We start from the raw sequence: 15,630 nt of genomic DNA on the forward strand, positions 1-15,630 counted from the left end.
TCCCAGCTACTCGGGAGGCTGAGGCGAGAGGATCGCTGGAGTCGGAGGTGGGGAGGCTGCAGTGAGCCATGATCGCTCCACTGCACTCCGGCCTGGGCGACAGAGAGGGACCCTGTCTCAAAAAATAGATGAATAAATAAATAAAAACAATTCTAATGGAAGATTTGAATAGCAATTTAAAACATGTGGCAACTAACCCTGACCCTGCCGCTTCAGTCTCCCCGCCGCTAGCTGAGGGCCATGGCCGCTGCACAGGGGCTCGTGAGGATTCGGGGATTCAGGCAGCGCCCGCCGCGCGTGTGCCAGACGTGCGGCCACAGGGTAGGAGCAGTAAGAAGGATCCAGGGAGAAAAGTCCACGAATGAGAAAGGAAACCCAGCGTTTGTAGGGCTAGGAGGACAAAGAAAATGCTGGCTGCGGAGGGCGAGCCTCCGCGGTGCGTGGCAGATGGGAATTTGCTCGCTGGCCGCTCCTCTTTCTGGAGGGCTTCCCAGCGTCCCCTCCCCCGCCAGGACGCGGTGACGCGCCCGGCGCCTACCAGAGCCGGCTCTCGGCGCCGCCGTGCCTTCGCTCGCCGGCTCAGGCCGTGCTCGGGGTGGCGTGGGAGACAGAGAGCCCGGGGAGGACCCTGAAACACGCAGTGGCATGGAAGACGCCTAGGAAAGGGCTTCTCTTTCCACTCACGAAAATCAGTGTGTGAGCTCGAAGCCATTCCCCAGCGTGTCCGCCTCAACTCCCTCATTCAACAGATGAGGGAACTCCTCCAGGGAAATGCAGTGATGCGCTCACGGCTGCCGGCGGCCCAGCGCAAAAGGGCGCTCCACAGCTCCGCGGCCCGAAGCCCTCGGGTCGGCTGCCACGCAGGCCCCGCGGCCCCGCTCGGACTCCCAGGATCGGTTCCCGGGCGGGACAGCGCTGCAGTCCACGAGTCCGGGCAGGGGCGCCTCTAGGCCGGAGCGGTTTCCTGCCTTGGGCACTCTGCTGCCTCCACAAACGGTTTTCGGAGGCACACACACGGATACTTTAACACGTCTGTGATGAATCAGTACCCAGCTGCCAGTGGCGGAGCTTCCTGGGCGGGGCCGCGGGCGCGCGGCGGCCTCATTTCCTCGCGCGCGCCGGAAGTGGCCGCTCAGGCGCGGCGGCGCGCCCGGGGGGGTGGGTGGCTGAGGCGGCGGCTGCGGCCGCAAGGCGTGAGGCGCCGCCTGGGTGTGCCCGCGGCGCTGGAGGCGGCGGAGCGCATAGCGGGCGAACGCGGTGAGTACCTGGCCCGGCCTCGCCCGCCGGTCCGCGACTCCCGCCGGCTCCGGCCCGGGCGGTGCGGACGCCGGGGCTGCGGGCTCCTGTCTGGGCGAGTGGGGTAGCCTCGCGGACGGGTCCTGCGGGGAGCCCTGTCTCTCAGGAATGAGCCTGCCGGAGTCGGCTCCGGTTTTAGGGAAAGCGCGGCCAGAGACGGTTGGTTCGCTTGTCAGTGTTGGGTTTTTTTTTTGTTGTTTTTTTTTTTTTTTTTTTTTTTTTAACCTATTCATCGCCATCTCTGCTCCTCTCAGTGGATAAACTTTTTTAGTCAGCGGTGACCTCGTCATCGCGTTAAAATAGTTCTGTCCGCAGCCCCTCTTTATTTGTAGATGGCAGAGCGAACGCCGGTAAAGATGCTCTGTCGCGGAGGGCTCAGTGGGGCGGAGGAGACGGGGAGCCTCTGGCGTTGTCGGAGAATGCACCTTAAAAATGACTCTACCCTTGAGCAACGCAGGAAGCACGACAGTGATACTTCTGTTTGTGATGATGGTATTGGCGGTATGATAGTTTGATTATACATCTGAAGCTTTTCTTCCTCAGTCCTTGGCTTGTTAAACTTGAAGGCATTTTCTAGCGTGCTTTTGAGATAGATGTGGGATGTCGTGACGTTTCACCGTCATTCAAGGCTCGCAGGAGCAGGGCCTTCACGTCTGGTAATTAATGTTGTTTTTTGAATGTTGTATTAAAATAGTAGCTTCGATCTTGGAAGTAAGAAGCCAAGTATTTTAGGACTGTTAGCGTTCATTTTGTATTATTATTCTTGTACCATTTGTTTAAAGTTGTCATGTAACTAAAAGAATGAAAAAAGATGTTGGATTTCCAATATTTGTGGCTGAGAGGATTTTGGCCTAAATAAGCACAGTTCCAACCAGTTTAGAAGCTGCATTTTTCTCTTTGTTTTTGTGGAGGCATAAAATACATATGAAATCAATAAGAGCACGAATCTTAATTGTACAGCTCAATGAATTTTTACATACTTATTACCCTGTGGAACCACCAGATATATCAAATTATAACCGTAGAACATTTCCATCATCCTGTTTTCCTGTGCTTCTTCCGAGTCAGTTATATCCTTGTTTTCCCATCTGTATTCTAACTTCTCTTATCAGCTTTTAGTTTTCTCTGTTTTGAGCTTCATGTTAATGGAATCGCATAGTATTCTCAGCATATTGTTTGTGGGACACACCCATGCTATTTCATGGTATTGTATTATTACTGTGTAATAGTCTGTTGAATAATATGTGACTACGCTTCAGTTGATGGCCATTTATGTTCCCAATTTTTGTATATGATGTATTTTGGATATTAAGAATACTGTGGGCCCGGCGTGGTGGCTCAGGCCTGTTATCCCAGCGCTTGGGGAGGCCAAGGCGGGTGGATCGCTTGGTTAGGAGTTAGAGACCAGCCTGGCAAACATGGTGAAACCCCATCTCTACTAAAAATACAAAAATTAGCCAGGCGAGCTGGCGGGCATCTGTAAGCCCAGCTACTCGGGAGGCTGAGGCAGGAGGTGGAGGTTGCAGTGAGCCGAGATCATGCCACTGCACTCCAGCCTGGGCGACAGAGCCTGACTCGGTCTCAAAAAGAAAAAAAAAAAAGAGTACTGAGGACATTCTTGTAAACTAAATGTCTTGGTGAGCATCTGTATACATTTCTGTCAGCTATAGAATGACTGAGTCATGGCATAAGCAGAAAATTACCAACATGGAGTCATTACCAACCATACCATTACCAACCAAAGGCAGAAAATTTAACCAACATGGAGTCATTTTTTTTTAATGTAATAGAATTTGTTATTTTAACTAATATAACATTCAAGTTTGGTTTAAAAAAAAGCATAACTATTATGAGTTCAAGACGTAAGTGATTGATTCATTAACATGTTATTTACCCGTTGAATTGCACATTTCTGACCGTCTTCTGTCGGACTGTCATTGTTTGTTTAACTGTTAAGACAAGTCTGTTAGAGCTGGTGAGGATCTGACTCTGAAGTTGAGCATAACATTTACTTAAGAACTGTGTTACTCAAGTTAGTGGTTTTTTAGAGGAAATGAAATACCAAAAGGATATGACTGAAAGTGGATTGAAGAATCATGGGACTGCAAGTCAAAGAACTTACATTGTTATTGTCATGCTACAAAGCACTAGGTATAAGTGTAAAATTGAATTATAGGGCTAGTTACAAATGTGAATTCACAGCAGGAGTACAGTGATTTTCATATGGACTGAGATACTACTAGCACATTTATAATGTGAACAAAAATCACTAAATATTTGTGGGAAATCGGTAGCATCTAAGAGAAGCTTCAGACCAAACAAATAAAAAAGCTAGGCACTGAAGCAGTGGAGCTAATGTAAGACAAAAGAAAACTTTAAAGTAAGTATTAGTATCTTCAAATTTGTTAAGGTATTATGCCTACCGAACACATACAGGCTGCCATGAAAAAAAGCAATTGATTCTTGAATATTTAAACATGGAAAGTAGGAAAGGGCCAGGTGTGGTGGCTCATGCCTGTAATTCCAACACTTTGGAAGGCCGAGGCAGGAGGATTGCTGGATTCCAGGAGTTTGAGAGCAGCCTAGGCAACATAATGAGACCCTGTCTCTACAAATAATTTTTTTTTTTGAGAAGGAGTCTGGCTCTGTTGTCCAGGCTGGAGTGCAGTGTTGCGATCTCAGCTTACTGCGAGCTCCGCCTCCCAGGTTCATGCCATTCTCCTGCCTCAGCCTCCCGAGTATCTGAGACTACAGGCGCCCGCCACCATGCCCGGCTAATTTTTGTATTTTTAGTAGAGACGGGGTTTCACCGTGTTAGCCAGGATGGTCTCGATCTCCTGACCTTATGATCCACCTGCCTCGGCCTCCCAAAGTGCTGGGATTACAGGCGTGAGCCACCGCACCCTGCCACAAATAATTTTTAAAATTAGCAGTATGGTAGTGCACACCTGTCGTCCCAGCTGTTCAGGCAGTGGAGGCTGCCACTGCACTTCAGCCTGGCTGACAGTGAAACTGTCTCAAAAAAGAAAAAAAAGAAAGAAAGAAAGAAAAAGAAAGTGGGAAAGACTAGCCATGACATGCAAAGTGGATCTAGAAAAGTCAATATACATCTAATAGGAGTTCCAGGAGGCATTAGAAATAGGAAAAGAAGAAATAACCACAGAGATAACAGAGATCCTGAAGGTAGGAATGTCCAGGCAGAGTCTTGGGCAGCCTGAGCCAGGGAGAAATAAGTATCAGAGGACAAAGGACAGGCAAATATAGATCAACCCTTCCCTCTCTGGTCTGTTTCTTTGTCTGTACAGTGCGGATGAACAAGAAGTATGCCTTTTCTGAGAGCTTATGGAAAGATGTGTTAGGTTTGCTGACTGTTCCCCACTCTTCTTCCCTACCAGCTCACAGCAGGGATTGGGGTTGTGTGCCCTTATATGATGTTTAACCTTTTTATCACATGTATTTATTTTGTGAAATTTTTAAAGTGTAAAAATTTTTTAGAAGTTAAAGCAGGGGTTGCCAGTATGGCTGGCTGCCTATTTTAGTATTTTAGTATAAGACTGGCTTTTACACTTTTTATTTTTTTATTTTGTATTTATTTATTTGTTTATTTATTTATTTATTTTTGAGACAGAGTCTCACTCTGTCGCCCAGGCTGGAGTGCAGTGGCGCGATCTTGGCTCACTGCAACCCCCGTTTCCTGGGTTCAAGTGATTCTCCTGCCTCAGCCTCCTGAGTAGCTGGGATTACAGGTACATGCCACCATGCCCGGCTAATTTTTGTATTTTTAGTAGAGACGGGGGTTTCACCATGTTCCTCAGGCTGGTCTCAAACTCCTGACCTCGTAATCCGCCTGCCTCAGCCTCCCAAAGTGCTGGGATTACACGCGTGAGCCACCGTGCCCAGCCCTACACTTTTTAATGCTTTGGGGAGAAAAAGAAAATAATGCTTCATGACCCATGAAAATTATATGAAGTTCAAATTTCAATGTCTCTTGGAACACAACTATACTCATTCACTTACATATCATCTGTGACTGCTTTTGTGCCACAAAGGCAGAATCAACTGGTTGTGACATTTACTCTCTGACCTAAAATATTTGCTGATTCCTGGTTTAGAGGTCAGAAATGGACTTATGCATATATAGGAATTTTGCTAATGATAAAGGTGGCATTTCAAACTAGTGACAAGAGCATGGATTGCATGATAAATGGCAAGAATTAGCTATCTATTTGAGGGAAAAATTACTTTTATTAGGATTAGTTCAGGTAGGGAAGCTAAAATCAAGAAGTAGGAAAAGATTGATAAAGTCTATTACCACCACCACCAACAACAACAAAACTTTGCTTAATAGGAAATAATATCTAACACTTACTGAGCACTTATGCTTGTCATGTTTTACTTGAATAAGTGTTATAATTATACTCTAAGGTAGTTTCTGTAATTATTCCCACTTAACAGAGGAGGAAACTGAAGTTTGCATATATTACGGAATTTGTCTGTAATGAAGAGTAGGAAACCATGATGCAGATCTTTGAATTCAGGCCATCTGGCTCCCAAGCCTATTGTGGACAAGACAAACTGAGAAAAAATATTTGCAACATGGTAACACCATTTTGTAGGTATTATCTACATCAGCACATAAAGATGTACCTAATTCCTTTAAAATATTCTGTTGTATAAATGTCTTCAGTTAATTTAACCTTTCCTCTACTGATGAACATTAAGTTGCTTATACTTTTATTTTGCTGTTACGTATAACACTGATAAACATCCTATGTATGTGACTTTATATAGTAGAATGGATACTTCTGTAGTATAGAATCAGGAAAGTGGAATTGTGAATTGTTGGATTAAATGGCCTGTGCATTTAAATCAAGTTTGCTCTCCAAAAATGTGTGTGTGTGTGTGTGTGTGTGTGTGTGTGTGTGTGTGTGTGTGTGTGTCTGGTTTAACTAAAGGAATCATAGTATCTTGGAAGGAACATTGACCGTCAGGCAAAACTGCCTCATTTTTTAGAGGAAGCCCTGGGAGGTGAAGTGTTACGCCCAAGATTACATAGCTATTAAGTAGCTGTTACATTTGACTCTTTAACTTGTTTTCTCCTTTGTCTTGCTGAAATCCAGGTACCATGATTATAGTTTTCTCCAGAAACACCCTGTCAAAAGGATCCATTTGATATTACTTGTCCTTGGTACTCAGCACAGTGCCTGACACACAGTAGGTAATCAAGTATTTGTTGAAAAAGTGCTGCTTTCAGATGATCAGTACTTACAGACCACTTATTCAATAGCATGTTGACAACCCATGCATCACTGCAATACTCATCAAGTAATCAAGAACTTATCAAGAAATAAAACGTTCTGATCTCCTCCTTCCTAGATATTTACACTTCATAATGGTTTAGTTTTCTGACTGGTTATGTTTTCCAAATAATTGCATGGCTTTGTTTTTGCTTTGTAAAAAATGAACTCAAAATTATAAATTTAGTTTTTGAAAACTTTAATGAGAAATTGTTCTGTGCAGAAAATTTAGGGAGATTATACGGAATATGTTTTATAATAGACTCAAATGGATTATATCTTTCAGAGGGCAGTAGATTAGTCTTGCAGGTTAGCTTGACATACTGCATGCAATGTACATGTCCTGGAAATGATGCATAACATTTGTGTTCGTAGTACCAAAAATTGTGTATAATCAAGATTGAGTAGAAACTCTTTAAGGGTCATATTATTATGTAAGGGACCAGTGCTGTAGAATTAACTATCTTTAACACTTCTGTTGTCTCCAAGTCACAAGGCAAAGAGAAAAGATATGGTAAGACCTTTAGAGGGATATGTAAATATGTAGTACTCTATTTTTGGGGAGATGAGGGGCTTAGTTTTGTTTTTTAAATGCAAACTCGTAATCAACAAATCTTTATACTTCACTAAACAAACTGGAGGGTTTGTTTGTTTGTTTGTTTGTTTGTTTACAAATGCCTTTTTGGCACCACTACTGAATCTGACTTGGCTTTATTTTTTAAACAGCTTCATTGAGGTATAATTGACATAAAATAAACTACACATATTTAAAGTGTGCAATTTGATAAGTTTTAACATATGTGTACACCTGGTGAAATCATCACTACAACCAAAGTAATGAGCAAATCAATTACTCCCAAAAGTTTTTTCATCCCTTTTTATAATTCCTTCCTGGTACCACCTCCCACAGGCAATCATTGACTGATTTACTTTCAGTTAACTACAAATTACCTTACATTTTCTAAAATTTTATATAAATAGAATCATATAGTAAGTACTTCTGTTGCCTGGCTCCTATTACTCAGAGTAATTGTTGATATTTATCCATGGTGAAGCATGTGTCAGAGTTTATTCCTTTTTATTGCTAAGCAGTGTTCCATTGTGTGTCTGTTTTACAGTTTGTCCATTCACCTGTTGGTGGACACTGGGTTGTTCCTGGTTTTGGGCTCTACATATATAAGCTGCTATGAACATTTGTGTACAGGTTTTGGTATTGTTAAAGTATAAACTGAGGTAGAATAAAATTTTAAAGAGTTTGTCTGAGCAAACAGCAATTCATGAATCAGACAGCAACAAATCAAAAGTGATTTGGGACTCCACCAAAGGAATGCAAGTGGAAGACTTCTATAGGATGAACAAGGAAGCAAGGCAAAAAAAAATTTGATTAATTGTATTTATATAGTTGCCTTGTTTAGTCCATCCTATTGGAAAGTCCCTAGTTATATAAGTTAGTTGATGGCTTCTAATTGGCATAGCCTTTGTTTGTTTGTTTGTTTGTTTTTTAAGAGACCGGGCTAGAGTGCTTTGGTGCAATCGTAGCTCACTGCAGCTTTTAACTCCTGGGCTCAAGTGATCCTCCCACCTCGGCCTCTCAAGTAACCAGGACAACATGAACTACAGACATGCACCGCCATGCCTGGCTAATTTTTTAATTTCTTATAGAGGCAAGGTCTCGCTAGCTATATTGCCCAGGCTGATCTCAAATTCTGGCCTCAAGTGATCCTCCTGCTTCAGCCTCCCAAGGTGCTTACAGGCATGAGCCACCATGCCCAAGCCTAATTTTTCTTTAATATAGGCATAGACAAAAAATAACCAAAGTTTACATTTGCAAACAGCCCAAATTAAGTTTTGCTTCTATTGCTTATATTTGCAAGGTCAAGGTTGTTTTAATGGCTTAACTGGCTTTGTCTGTTCAGGGGATTTACAGACCTGGTCTCCATCTTATTTTAATAGTATGAATATGTGCTTTCATTTCTTTTAGGTAAATATCTAGGAATGGAATGGCTGGATCATATGAGTAGGCTTACTAACTTATTAAGAAACTTGGCCTGGACTACATAGCAAGACTCTCTCTAAAAAAAAAAATCTTTTTTTTTAATTAGCCAAGTGTCTTAGGGTTCTCTAGAGGAACAGAACTAAGAGGATATATGTATATATGAAAGGGAGTTTATTAAGGAGAATTGACTCACACCATCACAAGGTGAAGTCCCATGATAAGTCATCAGCAAGTTGAGGAGCAAGGAAGCCAGTGGTGGATCAGTCCGAGTCTCAAAAGTAGGGAAGCTAACAATGCAGCCTTCAGTCTGTGCAGCCAAAGGCCCAAGAGCCCCTGGAAAACCACTGGTGTAAGTCCAAGAGTCCAAAAGCTAAAGAACTTGGAGTCTGGTGTTCCAGGGCAGGAAGCATCCAGCACGGGAGAAAGATGAAGTCCGTAAGAACCAGCAAGTCAGCTCTTCCATCTTCTCCTGCTGCTTTATTCTGCCCTCGCTGGCAGCTGATTAGATGGTGCCCACCCAGATTGAGGGTGGGTCTACCCCTCCCAGTCCACTGACTCAAATGTTAATTTCCTTTGGCAACACCCTCACAGACACACCCATGAACAATACTTTGTATCCTTCAGTTCAGTCAAGTTGACACTCAATATTAGCCATCCCACCAGGTGTAGTGGCTCCCACCTGTAGCCCCAGGTACTCTCGGAAGGCTGAGGCAAGAGGATCACTTGAGCCCAGGAGTTAGGCTGCATTGAGCTATAATATGATAGAGGCACTGCGCTACAGCTCTGGTAACAGAGCAAGATCCTGTCTTTTTTTTTTTTTAATAAGAAAATAATCTAACTTGTTAAGCTCGTAACTTATTAACAAAACTACTTTATATTCCCATCAGCAGTGTATGAAAGTTCTACTCCTTCCACGTTAACAACACTTGTTGTCATTCTTTTTAATGTTAGCCATTCTATTTTTAGCCCTTCTGTGTAGTAGTGTCTCATTATGGTTTGATTTGCATTTCCCTAATGACTAACAATGTTGAGCATCTTTTTCAAGTGTTTATTTGAAGGGTTCAGGCCTTTTCCCACATTTTAATTGAGTTGTGTTTGTTATTATTTCATTTTGATCATTTTAAAATATATTCTTGGTACAAGTCATTTATAAGATGCATGCTTTGCCCATATTTTCTCCAGGTCCATCACTTGTCCTCTCATTCTCTTAACAATGTCTTTGAAAGAGCACAGATTACTAATTTTGATGAAATTCAGTTTATCATTTATGCTATTAAATATCATATCTAAGAAATCTTTGCCTAATTCAGAGTGACAAAGATTTTATCCTATGCTTGCTTTTAGTTTTATAGTTTTAGGTTTTCCATTTAGGTCTGTGATTCACTTTGAATTACATGCTAGTGGATGTGGAGTGGTGTCTAATTGTGCTTTTGATTTTCATTTCCTTTTTGGCTAATGGTGTTGAGCATCTTTTCATGTACTTATATAGGCCATTTATATATCTTCTTTAGAGAAGTGTCTATTCAGATCTTTTGCTTGTCGAGTTATCTTTTTTTTTTTTTTTTTGCTTTTTAAAGTAAGACAAATGATTTACAAATGTTCTCTAATTGTGTGGGTTATTTCTTCACTTTGTTGATGATGTCCTTTGCAACACAAGTTTTTTTATTTTGATGAAGTCCAAGTAATATTTGTTTTGTCTTTGGTGTCATATCTAAGAAGCTGTTGCCTGATCCAAGGTCACAAATATTTACACATAGGTTTTGTTCTAAGAGTTTTCTAGTTTTGACTCTTACATTCAGATATTTGACCCATTTTGAGATAATTTTTGAATGTGGTGTGAAGTAGGAGTCTAGTTTCATTCTTTTGCCTGTGAATATCCAGTTGTCCCAGTACTATTTATTGAAAAAAACTATTCTTTCTCCCATTGAACTGCCTTGCTACTCTTGTTGAAAATCAACTAACCATAAATGTGACGATTTATTTTTGGGCTTTAAGTTCCATTCCATTGACTGTATGTCTATTTTTATGCCATACCACATTGTCTTAATTACCTGTGGCTCTGTAGTAATTTTTGGAATTGGGAAGTGTTTTCCTCCAATTTCATTTTTCTTGTTCAATATTATTTGGGTTATTCTGGGTTTCTTGAATTTGTATAAATTTTAAGATCAGCTTGCCAATTTCTGCAAGAAGTCCACTGGGATTCTTGAAGAGGATTGTGTTTAATCTGTGCATTAATTGGGGAATATTACCATTTTAGCAATATTAAGCCTTCCAATCATGAGTGTGGTGTCTTTCTGTTTATTTAAATCTTAAATTTCTTCCAACAATGTTTTGTAGTTTCTATGAATACAAGTCTTGCAGTTCTTTTGTTAACATTATTCCTATTTTATTCTTTTTGATGCCATATTGTATACAGGATTTTTTTAAATTTCATTTTCAGATTGCTTGTTGCTAATATATAGAAATACAATTGATTTTTGTATATTGATATTGTATTCTACAACTGGCTGAACTCATTTATTAGTTATAATAGATTTTTAGTGAATTCCTTAGGATTTTCTGCATACAGATCATATCATCTGCAAATAAGGATAGTTTTACTTCTTCCTTTCCAATCTGGATGCCTTTTATTTCATTTTCTTGCCTAATTGCCTTGGCTAGAACCTCCTCTAGTACAATATAAATAGAAGTGACAAGAACAGACATCCTTGTCTTATTCCTGATCTTGGGGGAAGGCATGCAGTCTTTCATCATTAAATACAACATCAGCTATGGGTTTTTTGTGGGTCCCTTTTCTTAGATTAAGAAGGTCTCTTCTAGTTTATTGAATGATGTGTGGTTTGGTTTGGTTTGGTTTTTTGAGATGGAGTCTCGCTCTGTTGCCCAGGCTGCAGTGCAGTGGCGCAGTCTCGGCTCACTGCAACCTCCGCCTCCCAGGTTCATGTGATTCTCCTGACTCAGCCTCCTGAGTAGCTGGGACTGCAGGTGCATGCCACCACCACACCCGGCTAATTTTTGGTATTTTTAGTAGAGGTGGGGTTTCATTGTGCTAGCCAGGATGGTCTCTATCTCCTGACCTTGTGATCTGCCCACCTCGGCCTTCCAAAGTGCTGGAATTACGGGTGTGAGCCACCGTGCCCAGCCCCTATTGAATGATTTTTATTAGGAAATGGTGTTGGATTTTGTCAAATGCTTTTTCCATGTCTGTTGAGACGATCAAGTGAATTTTGTCTTCTATTGATACAGTATATTGCATTAGTTGATTTTCAGATGTTAAACCAACCTTGCAGTCCTGGGATAAATCTTATTTGGCCATGATGTATGATTCCTTTTATATATTGCTGGGTTCATTTTGCTAGTATTTTGTTGAGGATTTTTGTATTTATATTCATATAGGATATTGGCCTATGGTTTTCTTTTAATGTCTTTGGATTTGGTAGCAGGATGATACTGACCTTATAGAATGCTTCCTCTTCTATTTTTTGGAAGAGTCTGTGAAGATAATTCTTATTTAATAATAATAATTCTTATTTAAATGTTTGCTAGGCTGGGTGTGGTGGCTCACGCCTGTGATCCCAGCACTTTTCGAGGCTGAGGCAGGTGGATCACCTGAGGTCGGGAGTTCAAGACCAACCTGACCAACATGGAGAAACCCCATCTCTACTAAGAATACAGAATTAGCCAGGCGTGGTGGTGCATGCCTGTAATCCCAGCTACTCGGGAGGCTGAGGCAGGAGAATCCCTTGAACGTGGGAGGCGGAGGTTGCGGTGAGCTGAGATCGCGCCATTGCACTCCAGCCTGGGCAACAAGAGCGAGACTCCATCTCAAAAAAATAATAGTAATAATAAATAAATGTTTGGTAGATTCCACCAGTGAAGCCTCTGGGCCTGGACTTTTCATTGTGAGTAGTTTTTTTGTTATTATTAATTCAATCTTTTGTCATATAAGTCTATTCATATCTGATATTCCTTCTTAAATCAGTTTTGTTAGTTTCTATCTTTCTAGGATTTTGTCCCTTTTATTCAGTTATCTTTTGAAGAGATTTAGATAATAATGAGCAAAAATCTTATGTTACCAATGTAGTTAACATTAATGATGTTTTTCATTGCTTTGTATAAATCCATATTCCTTTCTGGTATTATGTTCCTCTGCCTAAAAGACTAGTACAGGTATGATGGTGATGAATTCCTTTAGCTTTTTATGTAGAGAAAGTATTTTGCCTTTTTCAAAGATAATTTTTCTGGGTATAGAATTGTAGGCTGGCATATTTTTCTTTTTAGTTCTTTAAAGATAATTGTTCCACTGTCTAATTACTTGCAGTTTTTAAAGAGTAATCTGTCATTATTATCTTTTGTTCCTTGTATGTGATGTGCATTTTTCATGTGGCCAGTTTAAAGATTTTCTCTTTACATTGGATTTGAGCAATTTGATTATCATGTACCTTGCTATAATTTTCTTTATGGCTATTTGGGATTGGTTGAGCTTCTTATGTGTGTTTATAGTTTCCATCAAATTTGGGAAATTTTCAGCCTTATTTATTTAAGTATTTCTCCTGACTCCTTCCCCCTTCTTTGGGGACTCCAATTACATGTATATTAGGCTGTTTGAAGTTGTCCCAGAGCTTATCAATGCTTTGTTTATATTTTTCTTTTTTTTTTCTTTCTGTATGTTGCATAGTTTCTGTTGCTACATCTTTAGTTTACTAATATTTTCTTCTAAAATATCTAATCTGCCATTAATCCCATTCAGTGTATTTTTCATCTCAGACACTGAAATTTTCATCTCCTGAAGTTTAACTTGGATCTCTTTTATGTCATTCATATCTCTACTTAAATTTTTGAACATAAACATCATTTTTAAAATACAGTTATGATAGCTGTTTTGGTGTCCTTTTTCTGCAGATTCCCATATCTGTCAGTTCTAATCATTGGTCAGTTTTAGTTGTTGATTTTTTTCATTATGGATCATATTTTTTTATGCCTGGTAATTTTTGTTGAGATGCCAGATATTGTGAATTTTATTTTGTTGAGTACAGGATATTTCTATATTCTTATAAATATTCTTAAGGCTTGTTGCGCTATTACTTGGAAATAATGTGATCCTTTCAAGTCTTGCTTTTAAGATGTATTGGCAGGATTAGTGCCATGTTTAGTCTAGAGCTAATTATTTCCCACTACTGAGACAAGACTTTTTTGAGTGCTCTACCCAGTGCCCTGGGAATTTTGAGGTTTTCCAGTCTGTCTGTTGGGAACATGCACTAATCCTGGCCCTGTATGAATGCTGGGTTCTGTGTCCTCTACTTTTGTGTGTGGTCCTTTCCTTAGCCCGTTAGTTGCCTCATAAGCCTTCACTGATCAGTGCTCTGCCAAATACCCATGGGATATCCTATTCAGATTTCTGGAGTTCTCTCTGTGTGCAGCTGTATCCACTCTGGTACTATATGCTTTAATCCTAGATACCTTGGTCTCCTCAGACCGTGAGCTGCATCCCATCAACTCAGGGAATCTGCTGGGCTCTGCTTAGGTTCCCCTCCTTGTGTGGCTCAGAAACTAAGGCAGTAAGCTGGCAACCACTTGTTTCTCTGGGGATCACTGTCCTTTGTTACCTGATGTTAAATATCTTGAAAATCATTGTTTCATATTTTGGGTTTGTTGGCAGGAAAAGTTGTTTGTTTGTTTTTGGTTGTTTCAAGACAACCAAAGAGAGCAAATCTGAGAGTAAATCTGACCCGTTACTTCATCTTGGTTGTAAAAGAAGTCAGTTTTTTAATCAGTTTTAGAGAGTTAGAATTGATGGCTTGTAAGGTTTCTTTCAATCCTGATATCTTTGGCTTCATGTTACATACCTTTAACAGCTTATTTTCCCATCTTCACATTATCCTTTTCTCTCCTCAAAACACTTAACTATCTGCATTTGTGCTTAGAAGGCTTGTTGGGATTAACTCTGGGCTGTGAATGAACCGTACTCATGATACAAACACATTTCATAGAATGATGACAATCAAGATGTAACAACAGAAAAATGTTTTCTATAATATTCTTAATATATTTATATGATAGAACAGTTATAATGTAATCTTCTAGGTTATGGCCTAAGAGTTTCTTTCGGGAACTAGGCAAACAAGATTTTTATTGAAATCTTTCGTTTTTAATAACCACAGAATTATGCAACTAACATTTACATTCTGAAGTAATTACACTATCCTTTCTTTCATTTTATCAGAAAATATTCAACTGTAATATTAAGTAGGATATCTCAAAACCTGTATTTCCCTTAAAGGGAAGAGGAAGAAAGATGACCTTAGCTTTAACACTGCCACTGATATTTTCCATTCTATTTTATTGAAAAGTAAAACTTCAGTAGTGACCTATTGTCTGAGTTATAGCTCATAGTCTAAAATACATTGTGTATATAAAGAAAACATATGAGGTACCATATTAATAAAAGATAGTGGTAGTTCTGTTACCCAGTTTCACTTCAGTTTTGAGTATAATATGCTTAAGTATGTGTAGCTTTATTAAAGTATGTATGTATATCTTTATTATACAAGATTATGTCTCCACATTTTCAGTTCTTTTTCCTAATAAATGGGCTAGTAATAGTTAAAACAGATACCGCTAGGTTTATCTTTTAAATAATGAAATTCAAGTGTTTTCTTATGTTAGGGATTATGGTTTTGAGGTATGGTTAAGTCCTGGAAATAATACTAGTTTTGTATTCTTATTTTTTAATTAGATGGTATTTCTTAAAGCCAACTGTTTTTTTGTTTTTTTCTACATCACTCAAACAAGATTTATAATCAGTAAGAGAGATGCTGTAATAGTAAAAGACTCCCTTGGCCAGGCGCGGTGGCTAATCCCAGCACTTTGGGAGGCCGAGGCGGGCGGATCATGAGGTCAGGAGATGAGGCGGGCGGATCATGAGGTCAGGAGATGAGACCACGGTGAAACCCTGTCTCTACTAAAAATACAAAAATTAGCCGGGCGTGGTGGCCGGCGCCTGTAGTCCCAGCTACCCGGGAGGCTGAGGCAGGAGAATGG

At 40.2% G+C, this 15,630-nt stretch overlaps 1 protein-coding gene across 11 annotated transcripts in view; it reads left to right on the forward strand.

Moving 5' to 3' along the window:
* Nucleotides 1–1,124: 1,124 nt before the first annotated feature.
* Nucleotides 1,125–15,630, forward strand: part of CSGALNACT2 (chondroitin sulfate N-acetylgalactosaminyltransferase 2) — a 48,270-nt gene continuing 33,764 nt past the window's right edge. For 3 of the 11 annotated variants that reach the window (XR_008657166.2, XM_055275233.2, XM_055275234.2), the window contains exon 1: nucleotides 1,126–1,257. The gene's annotated coding sequence lies outside the window, so the exon portion shown is untranslated. Of the gene's footprint in view, nucleotides 1,258–1,283; nucleotides 1,953–5,751; nucleotides 5,909–6,416; nucleotides 6,515–12,135; nucleotides 12,492–15,630 lie in introns of those variants that run through there. The other 8 variants (XM_063637372.1, XM_063637377.1, XM_063637371.1 and 5 more) reach the window with 8 other exon arrangements.

The sequence above is a fragment of the Symphalangus syndactylus genome, chromosome 4 (assembly GCF_028878055.3).
Source record: "Symphalangus syndactylus isolate Jambi chromosome 4, NHGRI_mSymSyn1-v2.1_pri, whole genome shotgun sequence".
Taxonomy (NCBI): Eukaryota; Metazoa; Chordata; class Mammalia; order Primates; family Hylobatidae; genus Symphalangus; species Symphalangus syndactylus.